The sequence below is a fragment of the Nilaparvata lugens genome, chromosome 7 (genome assembly GCF_014356525.2).
Source record: "Nilaparvata lugens isolate BPH chromosome 7, ASM1435652v1, whole genome shotgun sequence".
Taxonomy (NCBI): domain Eukaryota; kingdom Metazoa; phylum Arthropoda; class Insecta; order Hemiptera; family Delphacidae; genus Nilaparvata; species Nilaparvata lugens.
In genome coordinates, this window is record NC_052510.1 from 40699009 (window position 1) to 40722021 (window position 23013).

The 23013-nt window shown below is 33.4% G+C and overlaps 2 protein-coding genes across 7 annotated transcripts in view; one reads left to right on the top strand and one right to left on the bottom strand.

The window, feature by feature from the left end:
• The window catches only part of LOC111043719 (1-acyl-sn-glycerol-3-phosphate acyltransferase alpha), a 42070-nt gene extending 21076 nt beyond the window's left edge, over window positions 1–20994 (bottom strand). Inside the window, exon 1 of the mRNA XM_022328751.2 lies at window positions 20559–20994. The gene's annotated coding sequence lies outside the window, so the exon portion shown is untranslated. The remainder of the gene's footprint in view (window positions 1–20558) is intronic.
• The window catches only part of LOC111043723 (1-acyl-sn-glycerol-3-phosphate acyltransferase alpha), a 118940-nt gene that overhangs the window by 64751 nt on the left and 31176 nt on the right, over window positions 1–23013 (top strand). The window contains exon 1 of one of the 6 annotated variants that reach the window (XM_039432759.1): window positions 2292–2385. The exons of 4 other annotated variants lie outside the window; for them this stretch is intronic. The gene's annotated coding sequence lies outside the window, so the exon portion shown is untranslated. Of the gene's footprint in view, window positions 1–2291; window positions 2386–8652; window positions 8672–23013 lie in introns of those variants that run through there. One more of the 6 variants, XM_039432760.1, reaches the window with a different exon arrangement.

Genomic DNA, 23013 nt, shown 5'->3' on the forward strand with positions numbered 1-23013 from the left:
CAATATAAATTAGAACTGAAAATCGGACTTAAATTCAAAAGTGTATGGAACATAACCTCCTTTTTGGAATAGGTACAGTATTTATAGTGTAATATCGGAGCACCGAGCTTCACTCTGGAGTACAAAAGCATAAAAACATAGTTTGTATTCATTTATTTTTTTATTGATACACAAAACACAATTCTTTAAAATGATTGGAAATGGACCAACAGGCACAGCCCAAAGCTGTTTCTTCCCCGAATTTGGATTTATACACTATAAATAGTCCAAAAAGTTAGTTATGTTCCATACACTTGAATTCAGGTCTAATTTTCAGTCCAAACATTATTTGAAAACAGAGAAGCTTGGATTTTACATTTTTTACAAACCAAATTGAATAAAAAATAACACTCACTTAACACATAAAACTGTAAAATAATGATTAACTTTGAAAATTATCAAATAGGTACTATAATTTTTTTTTAATGGGTCTTGGATAAAAACATATCGTTGGTCATGTCAGCAAATCAGATATGTTGATCAAGTCGATTAATCTATAATTGCCAGATAAAACTTCTCGTGAGATCAGCCGATTATGATTGCAATACCGGTAGTTCAACAGCTCAACATAATTCTGTCGCACTCCCACACAGGCACTTGCATCTTCCGTTATCGACAGACAACAAAATTAACAGCTGTTTCTCCAATGATAAACAATTATTATCCTTTTTAAGTCCTTCAGCAACTTTTCCTAGGAATGAGACCATGTACAATCAAAATTTCATATCAAGAACCTCCTATATTGCAAATTCATAAAAATCGTTAGAGCCGTTTTCGAGATCCGTTGGACATGCATAAATAAATACATATATGAATACATATATGCAGAAATTGCTCGCCTCATATAATCTATATATTATATAAAAGCGAAATGGCACTCACTCACTCACTCACTCACTCGCATAACTAAAAATCTACCGGACCAAAAACGTTCAAATTTGGTAGGTATGTTCAGTTGACCCTTTAGAGGCGCACTGAGAAATCTTTTGGAAATATTTTAACTCTAAGGGTTGTTTTTAAGGGTTTAAAGTTCGTCTTTTAGCATGTATATTCTTCTTCTCCCAATCTCTTAATTATAATTGAAATTTCCATATCATATGTTACTATAGAACTATAATCTAGATAGAGTACCTCTTCGAAACAGTTGTTAACTGGCAACTAAATTAATAATTTTGTCAGGTTGGCATTAAGTTGAGTTGACTTTGTTAGGTTGGCACCAAGTTGAAGATTTAAATGCATTTATCGAGGAAAAATTGATTGGGCACTGCTACTTCAATCCTGGGAATATTATATTACTAGCCGTCAGGCTCGCTTCGCTCGCCATATCCGTTTAGCCAGACGTTTAGTCTGGACCCCCGACTGGATTGTCCTAACATGATAAAAATGCAGGCGAGCGAAGCGAGCCTGCTAATCTCATTTTTGGACAACCCAGTCGGGGGTCCAGGGGGCGGAGCCCCCTGGCTAGACGGATATGGCGAGCGAAGCGAGCCTGACGGCTAGTAGGATATAATACACCTAATAAGAATCTCATAAGCCATATTGGCCTTAAGAAACATAGAGGTACATAATAGGTTCCGATTGCATACTTTTGATACCGGTAGTTTTAAATATAGATACTTTGGAAGTGCATATAGCGTATCCTATTATATTAAGCGAGCAATTTCTGTATTTTTATATCTGGTTGTTTATATTTATAATTATCTGGATATTTATGTCCAACGGATCTCGAAAACGGCTCTAACGATTTTCACGAAATATGGAATATAGAAGGTTTATGATATAAAAATTCGATTGCATTAGGTCTCATCCTTGAGATAACTCGCTGAACGACATTGAAAGGATAAAACAGCCTTGGCTGAAACAGCTGTAAATAGTAAAAAAGTGAGTGAGCGAGTTGGTATTTGAAAAATCAAAATATCGCATACGGTACCCGAAATTCATAAGATGACATATAGCCAGCTGTGAAATATAAACACGATCATTTTAGAGAATTGTGTTTTGTTTATCAATAAATAAAAATAACGAGCGAAGCTCGGTGCCCCGATATTTTTGAATAAATTGAATATAGCCTACTTGTACAATGAATGAAATACCAAAGTTTTCGCTTTCTTAAATTCTAAGTTGATTTTTCACAAAGGAATCACAATGACATCACAACAATATTATCCTATTATCTGTGGTTGGATATGTTTCCTGTGAAGGATGTAGTCTACTTATCTATCTGGAATGCAGTCAGCTAGACTTCTTCATGCATTTGAATAATTTCAATCTTCTTTTGATTCATGCTTAGTATGGCACACAGTAATTTCTGTTGTATTTTATTTCTCGACTATTGAAAAACTTGAGGTTAGTTATAAATTATTATGTTGTTTCTAAAAATCACTGGTATTTGAAAATTTTCTCAACTAACTATTATAATAAGCCTCTGATTTCTATGATAATGTGGATGATATTCATGATTATATTATTATGTAAGTGGAAAAATCACATATGATTATTGAGCGAGCGTTATAGCGAGTTCTCACTTTTGACTTACTAAAGACCAAAATCGTTGTCCGTCTGTTTGTTCTACAATAACTTTAGAAAGTATTGATCAATCATCTTCTTATTTTAACACGTATTGTTCGAACCTTCTTACAAATCAAGTTCGTTGGATAACAAAATTGACTCACTCCTTCGTCCTTTCTCAGGATATAAAAATAACATTGAAAGTGCATAGAAAATTTTTTTTTGTTACTTATCATTCATCAGCCGGAGTATTCATTGCATGCAATTACTAAAGTTTTCCCATTCATCATTCATAACAACGACTGAGGCTTTGGAAGCTTTCACACACTCCTTTAAGCGCTGACACATGATTTCAGCTGGTTGATTTGCAACATAATTTAGAACATTTATATCAAGAAACTGATACAGGTTGAGATATCAATGTGCGGCTTTTGACATTCATTTTCTCATGGAACTGTGTATCGAAGCCATGATAACAATAATCACATGACCACCTTCCCATTTAAACAAATTAATTTGGATTCAAAGATGTTAAAGCGCATCATCAAGTCTGAACTGATTAACTTGAAATTTTGCATAAATATTCTGAATTTGCCGATGATTACATAGCTTATTTTTACTGCGATTGATTGATTGATTCTGATTTAATGATTCAAACAAATCAATTCAATATGTGATTTGAAGCTTACGTGAGGTAACTATAAAAAAACCGAATCAAAAAGGGCAAATCCATTTTTTTCTGCTGGAAATTTTCAACTCTCATGAAGATTATCCTCGTTATTTTTAACAAAATAATAAACAATTATTCAGTTCAGTTCTGATCTGAAAATATACTGTATATTATTAGGTATTCCCTTCCAATCAATTTAACTGTATTATTTTTATGAATCCATTTTTTGCACTATCAATTTTTGCCATTTTATTCCTCCTATGTAGATACACCTGATGCAATTTTCGTCAACTTCTGTTATTCCTATTTAAATCCAATTAATATTCAAGTCACGCATTCTAGAAGCACACACACATTATTTCTAAACAGCAGAGCGTTGAAATAGTCCACAAAGGTACTGTAGTATGGCAATTTAATGTTACAATAATTTCAAAATAGTCTTGTCTTGGAATTATCAATGTTATGCACCTCCTATAATTTCCACAGAAGTCTGATATTGTAATAATATAGTATGTTCTTCAAATAAACTGAAACTTCTTCCCAGAATAACATTTAAAACTTTTCAGGATCTTCAACTTGATACCTGTGCGTACATCGCATCCATACAAATAATAGACTCTTATGATTAATATGATAATATTATTCATGAACATTATCTCTGTATTGTTTTGCTAAAGCTTGAAATACAATATTCAAGAACTGTGACATAACAATAAATATCGGGGACCGAGCTTCGCTCTGGAGTACAAAAGCATAACGAATTTGCTACGAAAGAAGAAATTATAATAACATTCATACAGAAATGTTTTATCTAATTACAGTAAATTGAGATTAATTCCCAGAGAAATGCAAAAATTTCCCTCACAAAGGCCCAGTTGCACAAAAGCCGGTTGAATTCTAATCCTGATTAACTTCACGTGAACCAAATCAGAGAAGACCATTCCAAAAAGATGGATCTACAGGAATTAATCAGGATTGAAAATAACCCGGCTATTTTGCAACCGGCACTAAGTACCTGATTGAATGATTACAAAAGTTCAACAGCTGAGTCATAATTTTTACACAGTCCCACACACATGAACTCGCGCTCACTCACTTCCATCATCAACAGACGACGAAATAATTATTATCAGCTGTTTTTTCAATGATGAATGATAATTATCCTTTTAATGTCCTTCAGCAAGTTTTCCCAGGGATGAGACCTAGTGCAATCGAATCTTTATATTATAAACCTACTATGTTCTGAATTTCATGAGAATCGTTAGAGCCGTTTTCGAGATCCGGCTACATCCAAACATCTAAACATATAAACATCCAAACATCTAAACATATAAACAGAAGTTGCTCGTTTTATAGTATAGAATATTATTGGGAGTAAAACATCAGAATTAAGAACATTTGGTTAATATCTCAACCAACAATATGATGTTCTTTTCCTTATTTTTTATAAAGTACCTACATAGTATGACTGATTTTGCTGATCAAATATTATCACGGATGATATTTTTTTATTCATTTACAATGCAAATGACACTAATGTAATAACATTAGTAGATTAAATAATAAGGTAGTCCTTGTGCTATTTTTATTCCAAATTTATAGGTGACAAAGTCCAAGATAAGGTTAGAATTTTACGTGTACAATTTTTATGAAATTTTAGTCCAAAATAAACATGAAAACTATGAATTTTGAACTTAGATTGCTTGAATTAATAAATTGATTAGAAATATTCCACTAAATTACCACTTGTAAAGAATATCTATACTAATAATGAGTTACAAAGTGTTCTTCAATACCGTAACTAAAATCAATCATAAAATAAATTTTAAATATCAGCTTCAAAATTATGTCTGATGAAATAAAAGGTAACTTACTATACAGTAGAAATAATCCAATCAATATAGACATGGGAAAAGGGGTGCGCTTGAAATTTATATTGTAGTTCTAATTTTTAATATATTTGTTTGGATACATAAGAGAAGTCCAGAACCAATTTTTTTTTTTCGAAATCTACTTGTGCTAGATACAGAGTGGCCCAAAAACCTCGTATGTTTGATTCATTCTTCAGTTTTCAGCTATTTACGCCAAATACTTCAATCGGACAGAAAAATTCGCTCTTGTCTCTTTTTTAGATTATGAAATTTTCAACGAAATGAGATTATTCAAAACCTATCTTCAATGAATACTGAGTTACAGTTTTTCAAAAATGAGTAAAATTTCAAGAAAAAAATAATTTTGATGAATTTTAGTTTTTGATCAACGAATCTTCTCCGATTGTCATCATTCAAATGTATAATTCCATTTCCTTCTGAGCGTAATTTTGTGCTCCACAATCTGGATCAGGTGGAGCGCTCTATCTCATATAGATTTCCAGGTACACCTGGCAACAATGCTCCTTGTATTAGGTGAAAAACACCTAATTTATTCTTAGCTTCAATTATTATCACCAACTCCATTGTCATCACATTGAAATTTTGCACAGTGATATAATTTCATGAGATTATGTTCTATGAGAATCACCCGTTGAATTTAGTGGAGAGGCGAGCATAAGGATACCTCAACGATCAAAATTCCAAACACTCATAAGTTTTGACACAATGATCGGATCTCATTGGGCTACAGCTCATTCTCCTCGGCTGGTCAAGGCAGTTCAAAATTATGCATCATAAGTCAAATTCAGCAGAAAAATAGAGGAAAATCATTCTTGAGTGTACTTTAACCATTATTTCAACACACAAAAAATGACCAATTTCGATATTTGAAACTATGCATCTCGGTAACCCGTTATTTAAAAAAATAACTTGATTTTGAATTTTAGGATAGAATCGTCCCTCTCATTTGCTGTGACGATTTATGAAAATATATGTTCGTAAAGTAAGATTCGATCGTTAAAAAAATTCAAGAGATTGAAGTTGCTTCCCTCATATTAACGGTCTCAGCAATGCTAGGAAACAGTGATTCAAGATGGAATGCAATTATCTACGATTTGGAACCAATCATGAGCTCCTATGATGTATCACACTCGTTTTAGAAACTCTTAATTTATTAACAATCAAATGGAAAAAAATATGAAAAAATATAATCACCATTTTTAAAATCGGCTGTAACTTTTCAATGGTATTGAAATCGAAAGTATTGTTTAAAAAATAAAAAGTAATAAATAATAGTGAGAAGAGGAGATACTTTTTCATAGGTATATATTTTTACTAGATTTTAAAATTTTATCTGAAGTATTTCACAAGATACGCAGCTTTGAATATAGAAATTGATCATTCTTTGTATTGAAATACTGGTTATAGTACAGTTGTATCAGTTGTCTCAACAACTTGATTGAAGTCAACAATAAGACAAGCGCGCGATCATCTTGCGAACATATTGCAAACCTCTCGCGTATCGTCCTTGATCGGAACGTGTTCGTGGCGTGTATATCAGTACGCACCTCTAGGGTTCGATGGAATTAATTCCCTTCCTATCATCGTGGTAGGGTACCGCTCCCAAAGATATAGCTGATCAGGCGCGGATCCACTTTTCCAAGTGGTATTTGAAAAAAAAGTTGAGGGTTTGTTAAAGATCAAGCCAAGGATCCAGCTTATGCTTAAATACTCTGTGTTCGCAAAATATTGGAAAAAATATATACTGGTGCATAGTATATGCCTATTGAGAAATATAAGTAGCCTAGAAACTCACAGCCTACATGTACTTAACATTATTTCGAACTCATAATCTGGATTGAAGGATTCGCCTGTTTTTGCTCATCCAATATCATCTTAAGGATAATAAATACTTATGTACTGATGAACTGAATATGAAACTTTCTAATTCAGGAGAGAATTGAAGGATGTGTGGTGATTCAACTTCTAGTAACAGATAAGACAAACATTGTCTCGCAAATAAATTTGAAAATGACCATGATTCTTGAAAGTCACCTCAGAACCTTTCACTGTTGCTCAACTCACACAATTAACTACTTTTTCGCCTGTTTTGAATTTAGATTAGATGTTTTATTCCAAATTGAATGTTTGTGAGGTCTTTTATCGACCTTGAAGAGGAAGATTCATAGTTTCAAATCTCAGACATGAAGTCTGAAGACTTGTTACTTCTTGTAAGAACTTAACACAATTAATGAATGAACATAGTTATAGTTTTGATAAAGATTGACTACTTCATGTTTGCAGGAATATCGCAAAGGATCTGATTAAATATAAGCCTAGCTATTACAAATATGTACGGTATAGTAAACAGAAACCTACAAACTGAAAAAAGCAGATTCTAAATTGAAGTTATGCAAAAAATTGAAAATAGGCAATAAAATTGCCTGTAAAATTAAAGTAATGTGTAGCATTTAGCAAAGTCAAAGTTATATTATTCATTGGAGAAAAATATTCATGTTTTACAGAGAATATTGAAGAATTCACCTTAACATATAAATCCTACTTTATCATAGAAAGTCTACCTTAACATAATTTATATTTTTACATTTTTTTTACCTTAAAATTTTTTTTTATTATTATTATAATTTCTATATTACCTATTTCTATTATTGGGCTTGTTGATTTTTGATTCAAGAATTGATTTTGTGTGTTTATTTATACATATTTTTGGTTTTTGGTTTACTATCTTTTGGTTTGTATTTTAGAATATTATCACGGCAAATGTACCAACAATTTAAAGAATATTTTCGAACTCGTGGCTGGAGCTCAAGGCTTCTTTTTCCAGCCACACCAATGTATATTAGTTGATATTAGTTGATATTTAGAATAATAATAATTGCTTTTTATTCTGATTGTCACATCTTTGTACTGTTTTCTGTGTTTTGGTGAAATAAATAAATAAAATAAAAATATGTACCCATAGCGTCATGGATACATACAAGATAGGATCAAGTTAGATCAAATATAGAACCACTGATTCAGTCTATTTAGGTGATGATTTATTTTGTTGAATATTATTTATCGATATCTGAATATTAATGAATTCTATGTTTGAGTAATCAATCGCCACACATGCATTTCAGATTACTAGCCTACTGAAACTGAGGCCAGAATTATTATGGAAATTGTGAAGTTGGAATAGGTTTTTATCTTTATTTATCACTCGACTGAGACTATGGAATCAATAGAAAATATTATAGTTGAATCCAAAATCCATTGAAAAGATAAGTATTGGCGTATTATTGTTATTAGTGATTGAGGAATTATTGGCCATGACCTATATCGGTCAGTCATTGGTTTGTGCATGAGCTAACGTCAATTTTGTGGATGTCGTAAACAGTGATAAGATTTACTATAGAAACAGTCTAACTGAAGATTAACGTTTGAGAGCTCAATTACAGTTTTTTAGATTTTAGAGTCTTAGGTTGATTCACAGTGGGAAGAAGCATGGTTGAAGTTCAATTAGAATTTTAATTCACAGGCAGCCATAATTTTGATAGTGCTATATCAACTGACTCCTGATGTACGGTAACTCAAACCTTCTTGAAAATTTGTAACAAATTTCATTGAATTAATCAGTGCTCATTGAAATAATCTGAAGGCAGAGTTTTTAATATTTTTGAATGATCTTGAAAATTTGAACTACTTCTTATTAAATAAATCAGATCACACGAAGACAAGGCTGTTACAAAGGTTTTTGTCCGTTTTTATATGAAAGTTATCAAAGGTTACAGTTATCAACACTCTGATAAATGACCATTCAACTTTCCCAGAAGTCATAATAGTGTCAACTCTTCTTATAGATAATATCAATGCTCGGTATTCAATCAATACTGACAGTTTGGGTGAGCCACACTATAGTCATTGACTCTACCAAAGAATACAATATTATAATCTTCTGTGTATGTTATATGATTTTGTGTTTAGTAATAGAATCTGAAGACAGGGTTACTATAAAGCACGCTTTTGTAGCATTTCAGATAGACGACCTTTGAACTCCAGTTTCAATTCAGTCGTCAAGAAATTTAGAGATAGTGGCAATTTGTTGTTGGTGGTTTCATTGATAAAAATCTGGTGTGGCGCACTCACACAACTTTCCTTGCCGTTATGAAAATTTATCACCTGACGCTAGTGTTCCCGCGCATCTCAAGTCTACTATTCAAAGATCTAAGCCAGCTGGTGACAGGACTATAACGCTGGAGACACACGCAGTCTGCTATCTCTTCATAGTGAATGATTTAATAGAATCAACAGTTGCCAACAGTTTGCAATTGAAATAATAACATTTTCTCGAATTTCGAGCTTATTTTTAATTTTAGGTGAAAATGCTACTGAACATTAATTGTGAGATTCTCATGCTCGATCTTTTCCACTCATTTTTTGTTTAAATTGTATCTGAAGCCTGATAATTGGGAATCTAAAATCAAACTTTGCATAGATGGGGCGGAGCTCCTGAAATTTTCACAGATATGGGACTTGTGGCAGTAGTGTGGGACTCAAAATCGTTGGAGCCATTTTTGAGAAAATTGCGAAAAACCCTGTTTTTGACAACATTTTCGCCATTTTAGCCGCCATCTTGAATTGCATTTGATCGGAATTGTTCGTGTCAGATCCTTATAGGGGAAGGACCTCAAGTTCCAAATTTCAAGTCATTCCGTTAATTGGGAGATTAGATATCGTGCACACAGACGATACACTCATACACACACAAATTGGGGTACCTTATTTTTTTCGGAAAGCAATACTTTCCTCACCTATGGTAAAAGGGCAAGGAAAGTAAAAATTGACCTGATATTGGAAAGAGCTAGAAACACTTCACGGTCACTGGAGCGCTCTTTTCTCTGAAGATTACAAGTTTGTAAGACAAATTTGAAAACATTGATTTTGAAAAAGAGAAGTGGTCTTCTTCGTAGTTTTGGATATTAGCCATGAACTTCGATTGTGATTTATATAACGATTGAGAAGTGATCCTGGAGAAGGTATATCATGATTCTAATTGACATTGCTCCTCAGAAGCCACATGAGGCAAGTGTCATTCCAATAAAGCTGTGCATATATTTTTAAAATCAGTATCGAACGAGCAGTTGTAGCAAGCAGACGTATTTTTTAGCGAGAGTAGTTGAAATAGTGTAATACGCAATAGTTAAAGTGCTGAGTTCACTGTTTTAATATTGTTGTGCGCGAGTTCAGTGCCCTGCGCTGTGGAAACAGTTCAGTGCTGAATATTATCATCTAGCCCGGCTGAGAAATTTATAGTATTTAAGGAATATGAGAAATTTTGACGCCCAAGAGATTGTCGGCATTCTTACATCCAGAGTTTGAAGAAAATTCTATGTGGCAAATTCAGAGGGCAGCATGGGATAACACCACGCAGTACAGAAGAAAAACAGAAGTTGCAATATTATCCACTGAAGATAAAACAGCTTGTCTTAGAGGAGAGAGAAGCAAGAAGAAGATGCTAACAAACACGTGATCCTGCAGACAAGGATATTTTTAACAGTATTCAACAATTTATAAGGGAAATTAGGGTACTCACTGACGAATCCACTTATTATCTTAAAAATTCAACAGCTGAATTTTAGTTCAGACCAGTTTAGTTCAGTTTAGTTCAGACCATTCATTATGGAGAGCCACACAGAAGATTAAGTGACCAGTTCTACCATCTCCTCCACTAAAAAAGTAGATTGTACCTGGGAAAAAATAACAGAGAGAAGGCAGAAACGTTTGCAAATCATCTGGCAGATATTTTCCATCCGAGCAACATCCAATCTGAAATTAATCTGGAAGAAGATTGATTGGTAGTGGTAAATATAGTATTCGATCCTGTTTCAACAGAAGATGTTCAAAAGGAGATAAGGACCAATCTTGATACCAAGAAAGCTCCTGGATTTGATTTGATTGCTGAGGAGATCTGGGAGAAGTTTCCAAGGGAAGATACTGTTATGTTGACTTATCTTTTTAATACATCATTGCAATTGCAGCATTTTCCTTAAATCTGGAAAGTAGCAGAAGTCATCATGTTGCAGAAGCCTGAGAAACCCTCACAAGAAGCAGAATCATACCACCCAATATCTCTTCTACGATTGATTTTAAAGATTTTTAAAAAATTACTGAAGAAGAGATTGCCACCAACAATAAAAATGAAGAAACTTATTCCAGCTCACCGATTTGGTTTCCGGCAGAGGCATTCCACTTTGGACCAAGTTCATAGAATCACCAATATAAGAGAAAATTCATTGGAGAGAAAATCAATATGTTCAGCAATTTCCCTTGATGTGGCACAGGCTTTTGACAAGGTGTGGCATGAAAGTCTAGTCAGCATGCTCCTTGAAATTCGTCCAATACAATAAGAAAATCTCCTAGCATCATACATGACGAACAGACTATGCCGAGTATAACAGGGTGATGAAGTCTGAGTTGAAGGAGATAAAGGCTGGAGTTCCACAAGGTAGTGTTCTGGAACCAATTCTTCATGTGCTCTATACAATCGATCTTCTTGAAATGAATGAGGTAACAATCGCCACTTTTTCTGTAGATACTGCAATATTAACGGAAAGGGAAACAGTTGAAGAAGCAAATAACAAATTGCAGAGCACTTGCAACAGATTCTGTGAATAGACTTAAAAGTGGAAAATCAGACAGAATGAGTTGAAATCCATCTTCGTCACCTTCACAAACAAGAACATCCATCATCCAATCCAAATAAGTCTGAATGGGAAGTTGTACCACACAGTAACACTGCCAAATAACTGGAATGACTCTTCATGCAGAGTTGAAATGGGAGGAGCACAACAATATTAAAAGAATTGTGTCTGGACTAAAGTATAGTAAAATGTATTGGCTATCTATAGGACAATGTATTCTAGGTACCTTGGGGTAGACAATCTCATCTCTCACTAGAAAAAAAATTCTCATTCATTAACAGATAACTAGTGGTTCTGTGAACAGTAGACCTCACGCAGTATTCTCATCAACAAGTACCTGATTGAAACTATAGACCTTATGGAAATACAGCTATAGACTGGCTTCTCATTTAAACATTTAAACATTTAAACATTTAAACATTTAAACATTTAAACATTTAAACATTAAACATTTAAACATTAAACATTTAAACATTTAAACATTTAAACATTTAAACATTTAAACATTAAACATTTAAACATTTAAACATTTAACATTTAAACATTTAAACATTTAAACATTTAAACATTTAAACATTTAAACATTTAAACATTTAAACATTAAACATTTAAACATTTAAACATTTAAACATTAAACATTTAACATTTAAACATTTAAACATTTAAACATTTAAACATTTAAACATTTAACATTTAAACATTTAAACATTTAAACATTTAAACATTTAAACATTTAAACATTTAAACATTTAAACATTTAAACATTTAAACATTTAAACATTTAAACATTTAAACATTTAAACATTTAAACATTTAAACATTTAAACATTTAAACATTAAGAGAATTGCCAAACCGTCGACTTGAATCTTAGACCTCACTTCGCTCGGTCAATAAAATCCATCTGGACCAACGGAATTCGGCTGTGGGGTTGCTCTAGAATAACAAACATCAATCGAATCCAAACCTTTCAAAACAAAGTACTAAATATGGGGAATGCTCCCTGTTAAATAAGGCAAAGTGACTTGCATTGAGATCTGCACATCCCCTATACGTATAAAATCAGCGAGATAAGACGATTGGCTGCCCATCATGAGTATCGTCTTGATCAGCACGACAACATAGAAGTCATTCAACTCCTAGACAACACTCAACACACAAGAAGATTGAAAATATATTCTAAGAGGATATAAAACAACAAATTTAACATTTACAAGTAGGAAAGAATTGGAAAATGAATAAATTGAATTCATAATTAATAGTGTGAGTAATTACCTCGGGTAGCCTCACAACCAAAATATGAGTAGAGAGTAACAGATGATAGTCTACTAAATTAATTATGAAAATTAGCCATGTAGTAGCATGGTCTGCAGAAAAGTGGTCTGTAGCATGGTCTGCATGGTCTGTAGTAAAAACTGTCCGCAGAAAATTACTGCGAGCGCCCCTTTATATTAGGCTATTTATAGAAAGCAGAGGCCGAAATAAAGTATATTGGAATGTAGTTGCTACATTAAAGTATCAAACATTTACTTTTGAACACTTAAATATTACGACATAGCAGTTTGATTCTCATGAATAAAAGCTATTATCTTTTACTCACATTTGTGGAGCGCTTCCATAATTTCCATCAACTTTGTATAATTAAAAGTTGCTGGTTTCAAAGATTACAATACAACAGTCCATGAGCGAGTTCTCCAACCAAGGGGATTACTAGTTTTTTCCTTATTTTTCGTCTCGCAAATATTCAATTTTCTTCCCTTCTTATGGAGCTAAGACTGCAATTTAGGGGAGAACAATCATTGAGCAGCATTGCGACACAAGTGATGAGATGTAGTTAGTTGAAAGGTGTCGCAGAATATTGAATACGATTATTTTTCACTAGTCTTCTCTTCTTTCTCATTCCACTCCTTAGCGTGCAGCAGAATATTGAATGCAAATCATCTCTTTTCTCTTCTTCTACTTTTCATCCGTTTCTACTCTTCTCCTCTTTTTTTCTCCAATCCATCCCTCTTCCTTCATCAGTCTTTTCCTCTTTTTCCTCTTCTATTTCTTCTTCTACTTTCCTCCCGTTTTTCTGGCTTATAGAAAGCTAGTACTGCATTGCTGGAAAACAATGGCTACTTTAGTGACACGAATATTCCAAACTCAAGGCCATTGGGCCAATGACATAATAACCGTTTGTTATCGTTGGCGGGACTGTGACAGTGATCCAATGTAACGGTTAATCAATATCGGACACGGTTCCAAGCATGCATTGACTTGTTGATTGTGTGGTAATTGTTGAGTCACGAGCACTCGGACTGCGATTGTATGGGTGACCAGCAGCTCTATCTGCTCCAAGATAGTTTATTATCTATTAATTATTGGTTTCAAGAGCACCTATCGTCGTTTATTCTGCTGGAGATAAGGGTGATGTCCTCATGAACTCGAGGCCTGTGCGTGGGTGATGAGAGACAATATATTAATTTCATATAGATTATATTCTATCAGGCCTATATTATTGTATTAATGTAAATTGTAATATGTGCTCCCTATATCCTATCTTTTAAAAGATAAGTCAATATTAGTTTATGAACTTCTCTAATTTCAAACTGATGAGTGTATCAAAAATATGAAGAAGCAATCTAATAATCTGATCTGACAAACTTACATAATGTTGAGTTGATCTACTCTCTACCGAAAATATGTGATATTTTTTTGTATCTACGAGAATCTTGTACCATACTGTTGTAAATGTGCTTTTGTAGTTGACATTTTATTTATTAAAAGTTTACATGGAACAAGATAAAAATAAAAATAACATAATTTTTGAACATCTCTCATCAAAATCCAACTAGTTATTTACTTGTAAACGTTCGTTGCTAAAACAGTCACCTTGGCAACCGTGTTCACATGACTAGTATCCATATAGGGTTTGTCTTCATCAATACATTATTAGAAAAATTATGTGATGAACCCATTCCGAATGACTAGTCTTGATGATGAGAGAGAAGAGAGATAGAGATGTAGAAACAAAAAAACTTCCCTTGGTAGGGTTCAATATTTCCTCTTCGAACCAATATGAAACATTCTTCTCTCAAAATATTCTAGGTGTGTTCTGAATCCAACACATTCTCCACTCAAAATATTCTAGGTGTGTTCTCAATCTGAACCGTCACAGAAGTTATCTATTCCAAAATAATTGGTATTCTAAATTGAGTGAAATAGTCAAAGATAAATCAGTGATCTGTGAACACAATAAACTTGTCTCAGTTGACTGACTCCTAAAGCTGCGTTTACACCGGAGTTAATAACACGAGTTATTAACTTGACTGAATCGTCGAAAATTTCTCTTGACAAAAGTTAATAACTCATGTTTCTAACAGAAAATTCCTTGTTATTAACAAGATCTTGTTACCAATATAATTGACTTCCATATGATTTCATTTAACGAGACTATTCATATGATTTAACAGCCGGAATAAAAAGCAAAAAATTGTCTTTAAATTTGAATTGAAACATGTTTGTGATCATTAAAATAATGATCTTCATCTAATCTAATGTGAATAAATTATTATAATGCGTTTACACCAGAGTTTAAAACAAAAGTTTTCAACATAAGTTAATAACATTTTCTTTTCGCTGCTAGTTTTGTTATCAATAAAAGTTAATAACTTTATCACGTGTTTTGTCTGCAGCTGTAGCTATTAGGGAACAGCTGTAGTTGTAGGGTAGGGGTGCTTGGTAAGGGGGTTGCGGGGAAGATGTTATTAACATCTATAACAGTTACTGTTATAACAGTAACCTGTTATTAACAAAAGTTACCGACTCTTGATGGATAACATAAATCTTGTTAATAACAAGGAATTTTCTGTAGAAAACACGAGTTATCAACTTTTTTCAAGAGAATTTCATGTCGATTCTGTCAAGATGACAACTTTTTATTAATACATGTTATCAACTCCGGTGTAAACGCAACTCAACATGATGTTATTAACTTTTGTAATTAACATTAGTTGATAACAAAAACAAGGTAGAAGAGTAAATGAGGTAGAAAAATAACACTAAAAATGTAAGTAGTATGAGAATAATACAGAGCATGGAGAAAAAGAATATGACGATGTTGATGATGTTGTTTTGGTCTTTAATATAGGCCTAGACAGGGGGTCTATTAGAAACAATTACCCAATAGAAACAAAACACAGACAAACTTAGGCACACACTTGACAACGCGCAGGCACAATCATCCGCGGTCCAACTCAATTATTGCATTTCCTCTCAAGATTTATTGGATTTATTGGTTATGTTATCATCATTATATGATTATACTGTTTGGTGATAATATTATGAAGATGAGTTTGTACTCAAGAGATGATCAATTACATATCAGCACAGATGAGACACCCTATTTGATTAGTTCAATGATATTAGTGATTATGTAGTATTTTCAGGTGATAGAAGATGACTTATGGAAGATGACAGGCTGTGGCACAGAATAAACAATCGAATCTTCTATTATAGTATAGAAGTTTTCTCTGGTTGTGGGTAGTGACGTGTGTTTGTAAATCCTTTTGTAAGGGTGACCGGTGTGACCACCAGTGCTCAATAACTCACTGTACTTCTTAGGTCCGATTTCTAGGACACTTATTAAATGTATATGTTTAATGGTCTATTAGAAATTAGATTTGATAAGTGTCCTAGAAACCGGGCCCAAGTATCAGTACAACATTTGGATGTAAATGTTTTATAAAACCAATTCCAATCTAAAAGTTTTTTGTTCAATATTTTATATGTTGTCTAATCGGTACCTACTTCGGTGCATTTTTTTACAATATTTATTAATAATCAGATCATTTACCACAGTTATTTATTTATTCAGCTTACTCGCACATCGAAAGTTTGATGCATTTGCGTTCGTTCAATCATACTTAGGCCTAATATTAAGAAAATTAAGTTCAACACAATATCTTGATATTTTGTAGAAAAATTTCTTCAGCTTCCCATTTATTTTCAGCTTTTCATGTTTTAGAGAGGGTAATGAATCATCTACGTAACGCTACCTACCGATACGTAGGCTATTACGTTTATTACGATAACTATTTTTTTCAGTTTTCTTTTTAGATTTACAATGTTCCTATCTTGCTGTACCATGAATGTCTGAAAATAGCTGTCATTATTCAGAATTACATGACTTGAGGTGCGTTTTGATACGCTTCATGCGTTTGTTTGGTTTTCTTGCTTTTTATTTTCAGAGAAAAAGAGATGAGATGAGAAAATATGTGAGGAAGAGAGAGGAAATATGTGAAAGAGGAAAGTGAGGCAAGTAGAAGAAAAACAACTTTCACATTTCACGACTTCTGAGGGAAATGCGAAAATATTGTGCGTAACTGAAACTGTCGGTAACCGTAACTGAACAAGAGAATATTGACAATGCCGGCTCATTACAAAAAAGATATTTTCAATAAGAATCCTTGCACATAACATGCAATAACATAATATAATATAGCCTACTACTCCAGTCATTGCCCCCGCGGGAGGGCGAATGTGGACTCTGTATCCCCCGGGCACGGGGCCCTAGGGGGATCGAGGCCAGAGACTCTTACGTTCTATTATGAGATATTTTGGAGCGGATCACAGAAGAGAATAAAACTATGTAGAGAATTCTTTATTATTCTTTATTGATTGATATAATAAGTATACATCATATAAATGATAGGGAGAGGAAAAATAAGGTAACCTTGTGCTATTCCTCTCCCCAATTTAGATATGGTTACACATAGTCCGAAATAGGTTAAGTCTTGTAGCTCTTCACTTCGCAAAATTTTCAGACCACTAATATGTTCAGTCACAAAGTAAATTTTCAAATTTAGATGCTTCAAAACAAAAAATAGAACAGATATTTCACATTATTATCACTTGAATAGAGAAGATTCATATATTAAAGAAATAATTTTGAAAAAGAACTGAAAAAACAAACTTAATTCTAGAAGCACAGCTGTATAATTATATTGACACAAGTGCTATAATTATAATCGTGTGCAATTTCTATTTCGTCTGTAGCATGTGAAACAGAAAACATTACTTTATTAAAACATAATATACTTCAAAACAAACATAGCTGGTGGAATGGAACAATGATTTACTATTTCTAGCCATCAGTAGGTAAAGAGTATAGAATGTAATTATTTTCTATAGTATCTGGCAGTAGCCGATTATAATTGTCAGAATTTCAGATGAAAGCAAAGAGAACAGAAAATACATCATAATTTTCTATGAATGGAAGTGACTGAGGTCTTCCATTCCAACAGCATATAACTTGAAACTCTCATCACGACAAAATCCAAGAAAACAATGAATGAAATTTACTACGCTGAGCTAGTATTTATTTTAGCAACCATATTTTATAAATATAGTGAGTAAACAAACTCATGAAAATGTTTAAAAGTAATTTACAAAATAATTGAGAACAAGATTCGATGACTTAAACTATGTACAGTAACAAAGAATATCAACTATAGAGACACCCTGGGTTAAAGAACTCGCTCAAGAACTTTTGTGTTGTAATTTTTTGAACCAGCAACTTTTAATTATACTGAATTGAAGAAAATTATGAAAACAGCTAAATATTCCTCCTACAGGAATAATAATTTGATAGTAGGTTTCATTAGGGATCCAAATTGAAATGAAAAATTACTCTGTCGCTTAATCAACTTTGTCCCTCATATGAATCCATATTCATTTTCTCAAATAAGAAGGTGTTCATGTCATACATGATTTCGACACAGAATTCCAAGAGAAAATGTATGGCGAAAACGCACATTGATATCTCAACCCCTACCAGTTTGTTGATGAGAGAGTTGTAAATTACGTTTTATACTAGTAGTTCTGTGAACAGTAGACCTCACGCAGTATTCTCATCCACAAGTACCTGATGTCACTTGTTTTAAATGTTAACAAACTCATTTCACGTTTGAATTTGTATTCCATATAATATAATTCATCCAGTTCCGTGATAATCTTTTTCATCTCATATATTTCTCTTTTTCATACTCATTTCATCTATCTGATGAAAATTAATTTTTTACAATAAAAAATATTATAATTTCTCCAGCATTATTTAGTTCATTTGTTTATTCTTAATCACCTATTGAATTAGTTTTTTCGAATGTGAGAATATTGATACTAATGAGCACGCATAATAATACCATGACTGCAAAACAAAATATTGAAACCAAAGACCTTAAAGCTGCGATTAGACCAAAGTTATTAACAAAATGTTAATAACTCAATCCTTATAGATTCTATTAGATTGAACATAGCTTATCATACACATGATGAAAATGTGTGTTTGTAAACTTCCGTTCAATCTAATAGAATCTCTAAGGATTAAGTTATTAACATTTTGTCAACAACTTTGGTGTAAACCCAGCTTTGATACCTACCTTTTTAAGGTGCACACCTCTTTAAGGTCTTTGATTGAAACTATAGACCTTATACAAATACAGTAATAGACTGGCTTCTCCACACATCTGTGTAATCACTTGTCAGCTGATTTATGATGAATAATTCTATAGTCTGATTTTTACTCTAATATTGGCGTATGAAGGAGGCTCCTTTTTCCTTTTATATTATCCTTGAGATGCAGAATTTCCAAAAACCTTGTATATACGTCGAAGCGCAATTTAAAAAGGAACATACCTGTCAAATTTCATGAAAATCTATTTCCGCGTTTCGCCGTAAATGCGCAACATATAAACATTCAAACATTTAAACATTAAGAGAAATGCCAAACCGTCGACTTGAATCTTAGACCTCACTTCGCTCGGTCAATTAGCCAGCTGAAATCATATATTAACGCATGAAGGTCTATCCGTGTGATAGCTTCCAAACAGCCTCAGCTGATGTTATGGATGAATGGAAAAACTGTTCTAATTGTATGCAATGAATTCTACAGCTAACTAAATGATGAATCACAACAAATGTTTTTCTAATGCACTTTCAATGTAACTAGATGAATCCTGAAGAGGATGAAAGAGTGATTCAATTTCGTTGTCCAACGAACTTGACCTGTAAGAAGGTTCGAAGAATACATGCTCAAAATTTGAAGCTGATTGATCAATCTTTCTAAAGTTATTGTACAACATACAAACAGACAACTACTTTGGCCTTCAGTAAGTCGAAAGTGAGAACTCATTAACACTCGCTCAATAAAATGCAGTACAATCAACAAGTAACGTAATTTAAAGACAGCACAAATCTAATGACAAAACAGTAAGTTATATAATCAAGAAGAAAGTCAACAATGAGAATAATAAAAACTATTCACCTACTAGATGAAATATTCAACATACTCTTACAATAAAGAGCCCAAATAGGAGAAAATAACTAAATAAAACCCCAGAATCAATATCCAACCGTGTATAACAATGAAGAATGAGCAAGACAATATCAATTCAAAAATTATAACTAACAGAATCACCCACCCAAATGGATAGATGGGACCGTACTCACTATACCCTATATCTAAATACTGAAAATATCATCCCAAAAATGGTGAAGGAAACAAATATAACAATGTACACTCAACAATGACTTACAGAACACACAATTTTGAAAAAATGTAAATTGATACAAATAAACAGACACCTAGGCAGGTAAAGATAGCAAACGGGGGAGATAATAATGTAACATACCAGACTTGATAGAGAACAAAATTTGAATATGAAATAAATAAAACTGAAAGTAGAAATCGATTAAAGCTTATTGATAAAAATAAACAGACTACTCACCTAGGCAGGTAGCATACACGTAACACTAAAAATAACGCACACGCTAAAAAACGTTCAAGCACACAATTCAGATTGTCACTAAAACCCTCTTTTTTCACGTGAATACAACGCAGTTTTTAACACAAAACCTGTGATGTCAACAAATAATTCAAGGCGTGAGTTTGTTGTGAGAAGCACCGACTGGTTTTATCGACGGAAGGGTCTGAGTCACGTGTAGGGTTTAGAAGGGCGCAGGGCTTGATTGTCTAGCGCTTGCGCAGTGAAGGACAACTGGCCCTACGTAGGACAGTAGGGATAGGGACGGATGGAGGAGTGCAACATGGTAACTGAGGGACTGACACTACTAGACTGATTGTGACTTGTGAGTTTCCACGCTCTAGCATAGTAAACATGAACTACTTTAAATCTGTGGCTCTAGTAGTTGGGGGCCGAGAACTGTGTGCTTCAGAGTAGCTGTTACTGGCAACTGTTATCAAATTAATGCAACAAGATGATCCATGGCCGTTCCAGTAGCGAGGAAGATCTGTGTTTAATAGTAGCAGTTACTTGGAACAGTTATTGATAGCGCTATTAATATTGTCAAATTCTTGAGATGCTCATTCTAATCGTGAAATAGTTTTGTTTCAGAATAGCTATTACTGGTAACTGTTATTGGTAGCATATTCGGTTAAATTCAGAGAGGATTTTGGTAGCAGAAGTTTTGTGTTTTTGGGTACAATTTATTCATTTATTGATTCATTTATTCTCACAATATGTACATGATAGGGAGAGAAAAATAAGTTAAACTGCTCTCTCAAATTTAGATAAGGTTGCACATACTCCTAAATAGGCTTATTTTGTGGCTCTCCACTTCACAAAATGTTCAGTCCTGAAGTATTTTCACAAAGCAGATTTTCAAATTTAGATGCTGCAAAACCAAACAGAAGAAATATCACACAACCTAATTATTATCACTAAAATAGGAAATATTCACATATTAGTAAAGCTGCTAATGACAAAATATTCACAGCCGATTCTACTGCTTGTTCCATGGAAAAGCAAAAGATTTGCAGATGAAGATGCTTTAAAACCATACATGGAAGAAATATTATCACTGAAATAGGAAGTATTCACGTATCGGAAAATGAATTTTGAAGAAAAACCAAGAAAATAAACTTAATTAGCCTACTGGTAGCTTTCAGTGGAAGCCTAATAAGCAGTTGTTATCAAACTCATGGAGATAATAATACGTTTTTATCCATATTTCTTATTGAACGAGCGTTAGTGAGTTCTCACTTTTGACTTACTCAAGGTCAAAGTCGTTCAATCAATTGACTCACCCCCATCCTTTCCCAGGATATAACAAATCACATTGAAAGTGTATAAGAGAAAAAATTGTTGTGATCTATCATTTAGTCAGCTGGAGAATTCATTGCAAGCAATTACAACCGTTTTTCATTCACTCATTAATTACATCAGCTGAGGCTATTTGAAAGCTATCACACAGACAGACCTGCTACTGTAGACCTGTTACTGTAAGGAGCAACTATTATCACTCATCTCCACACTCTCTCTATTGCCTCCCCCCCTCCTCACATTTCCCAATGACATAACTCCTCCCTCTTAGCCAAAGGGTCCCCCTAATAATCACAAATTACTACCTACTGAATTCAATGACCGATTCTGATATAAAATTACACGCACATGTACTCACCAATTCATATAGTCTACTGCCTACACACAAATTCCAGCTTGTAGAGTATTATTTTTAAGTTTTTTGAAATTCTGTTGAATTAAGCATGATGAGTATCAATAATTCTCTACATTTATCTATTAACTCATTGCTTCCTGTTTACATATCTTGACGTTGATGTCTTGATTTGTATTTTAATCTCGTTCTCTAGATGGTTCAGTGATCAGAAAAACGTTGAAATTACATAGGCGTATGGGCAGCCAACCTTTTCAGGGCCGTATGCTCGGTTTAAACTGTGCCTGACGGATAGACGGATTTCCCTCTGGCTAGACGGATATGGCGAGCGAAGCGAGCCTGACGGCTAGTAACTGAATAAAATTTGTGTATAGGGGTAAACTGAACATATCAAAAATTATAGAGAAAGGTTTTCCAAAAATGTTTAAGCAAAAAACGGTAATATATCTTGAATGATTATCAAAATACAAGCGATATAAAAGGACCATGAAACTTTCGGTTGTCATCTTGTTTTCAAGGTGTTTGCATGTGATTTCGACTTGAGTTCTAGACTTGTTGGTTGCTTTTTGCAGAGACAAACGAATTATTCAGAAGAATAGAACAAGTATTATGTTCTCTTTGCTTGTTGCTAGTTCTAGCAGACAGACAGACAGATAGACAGACATTTCAACAATCGATTGGTTACGGCCATCTGCAAACTAGTAGGAATGGTTGATGCCTTTGTATTTGCACTTCTATTCACTCACTCACTCTCTCTCCTAGCGCTCT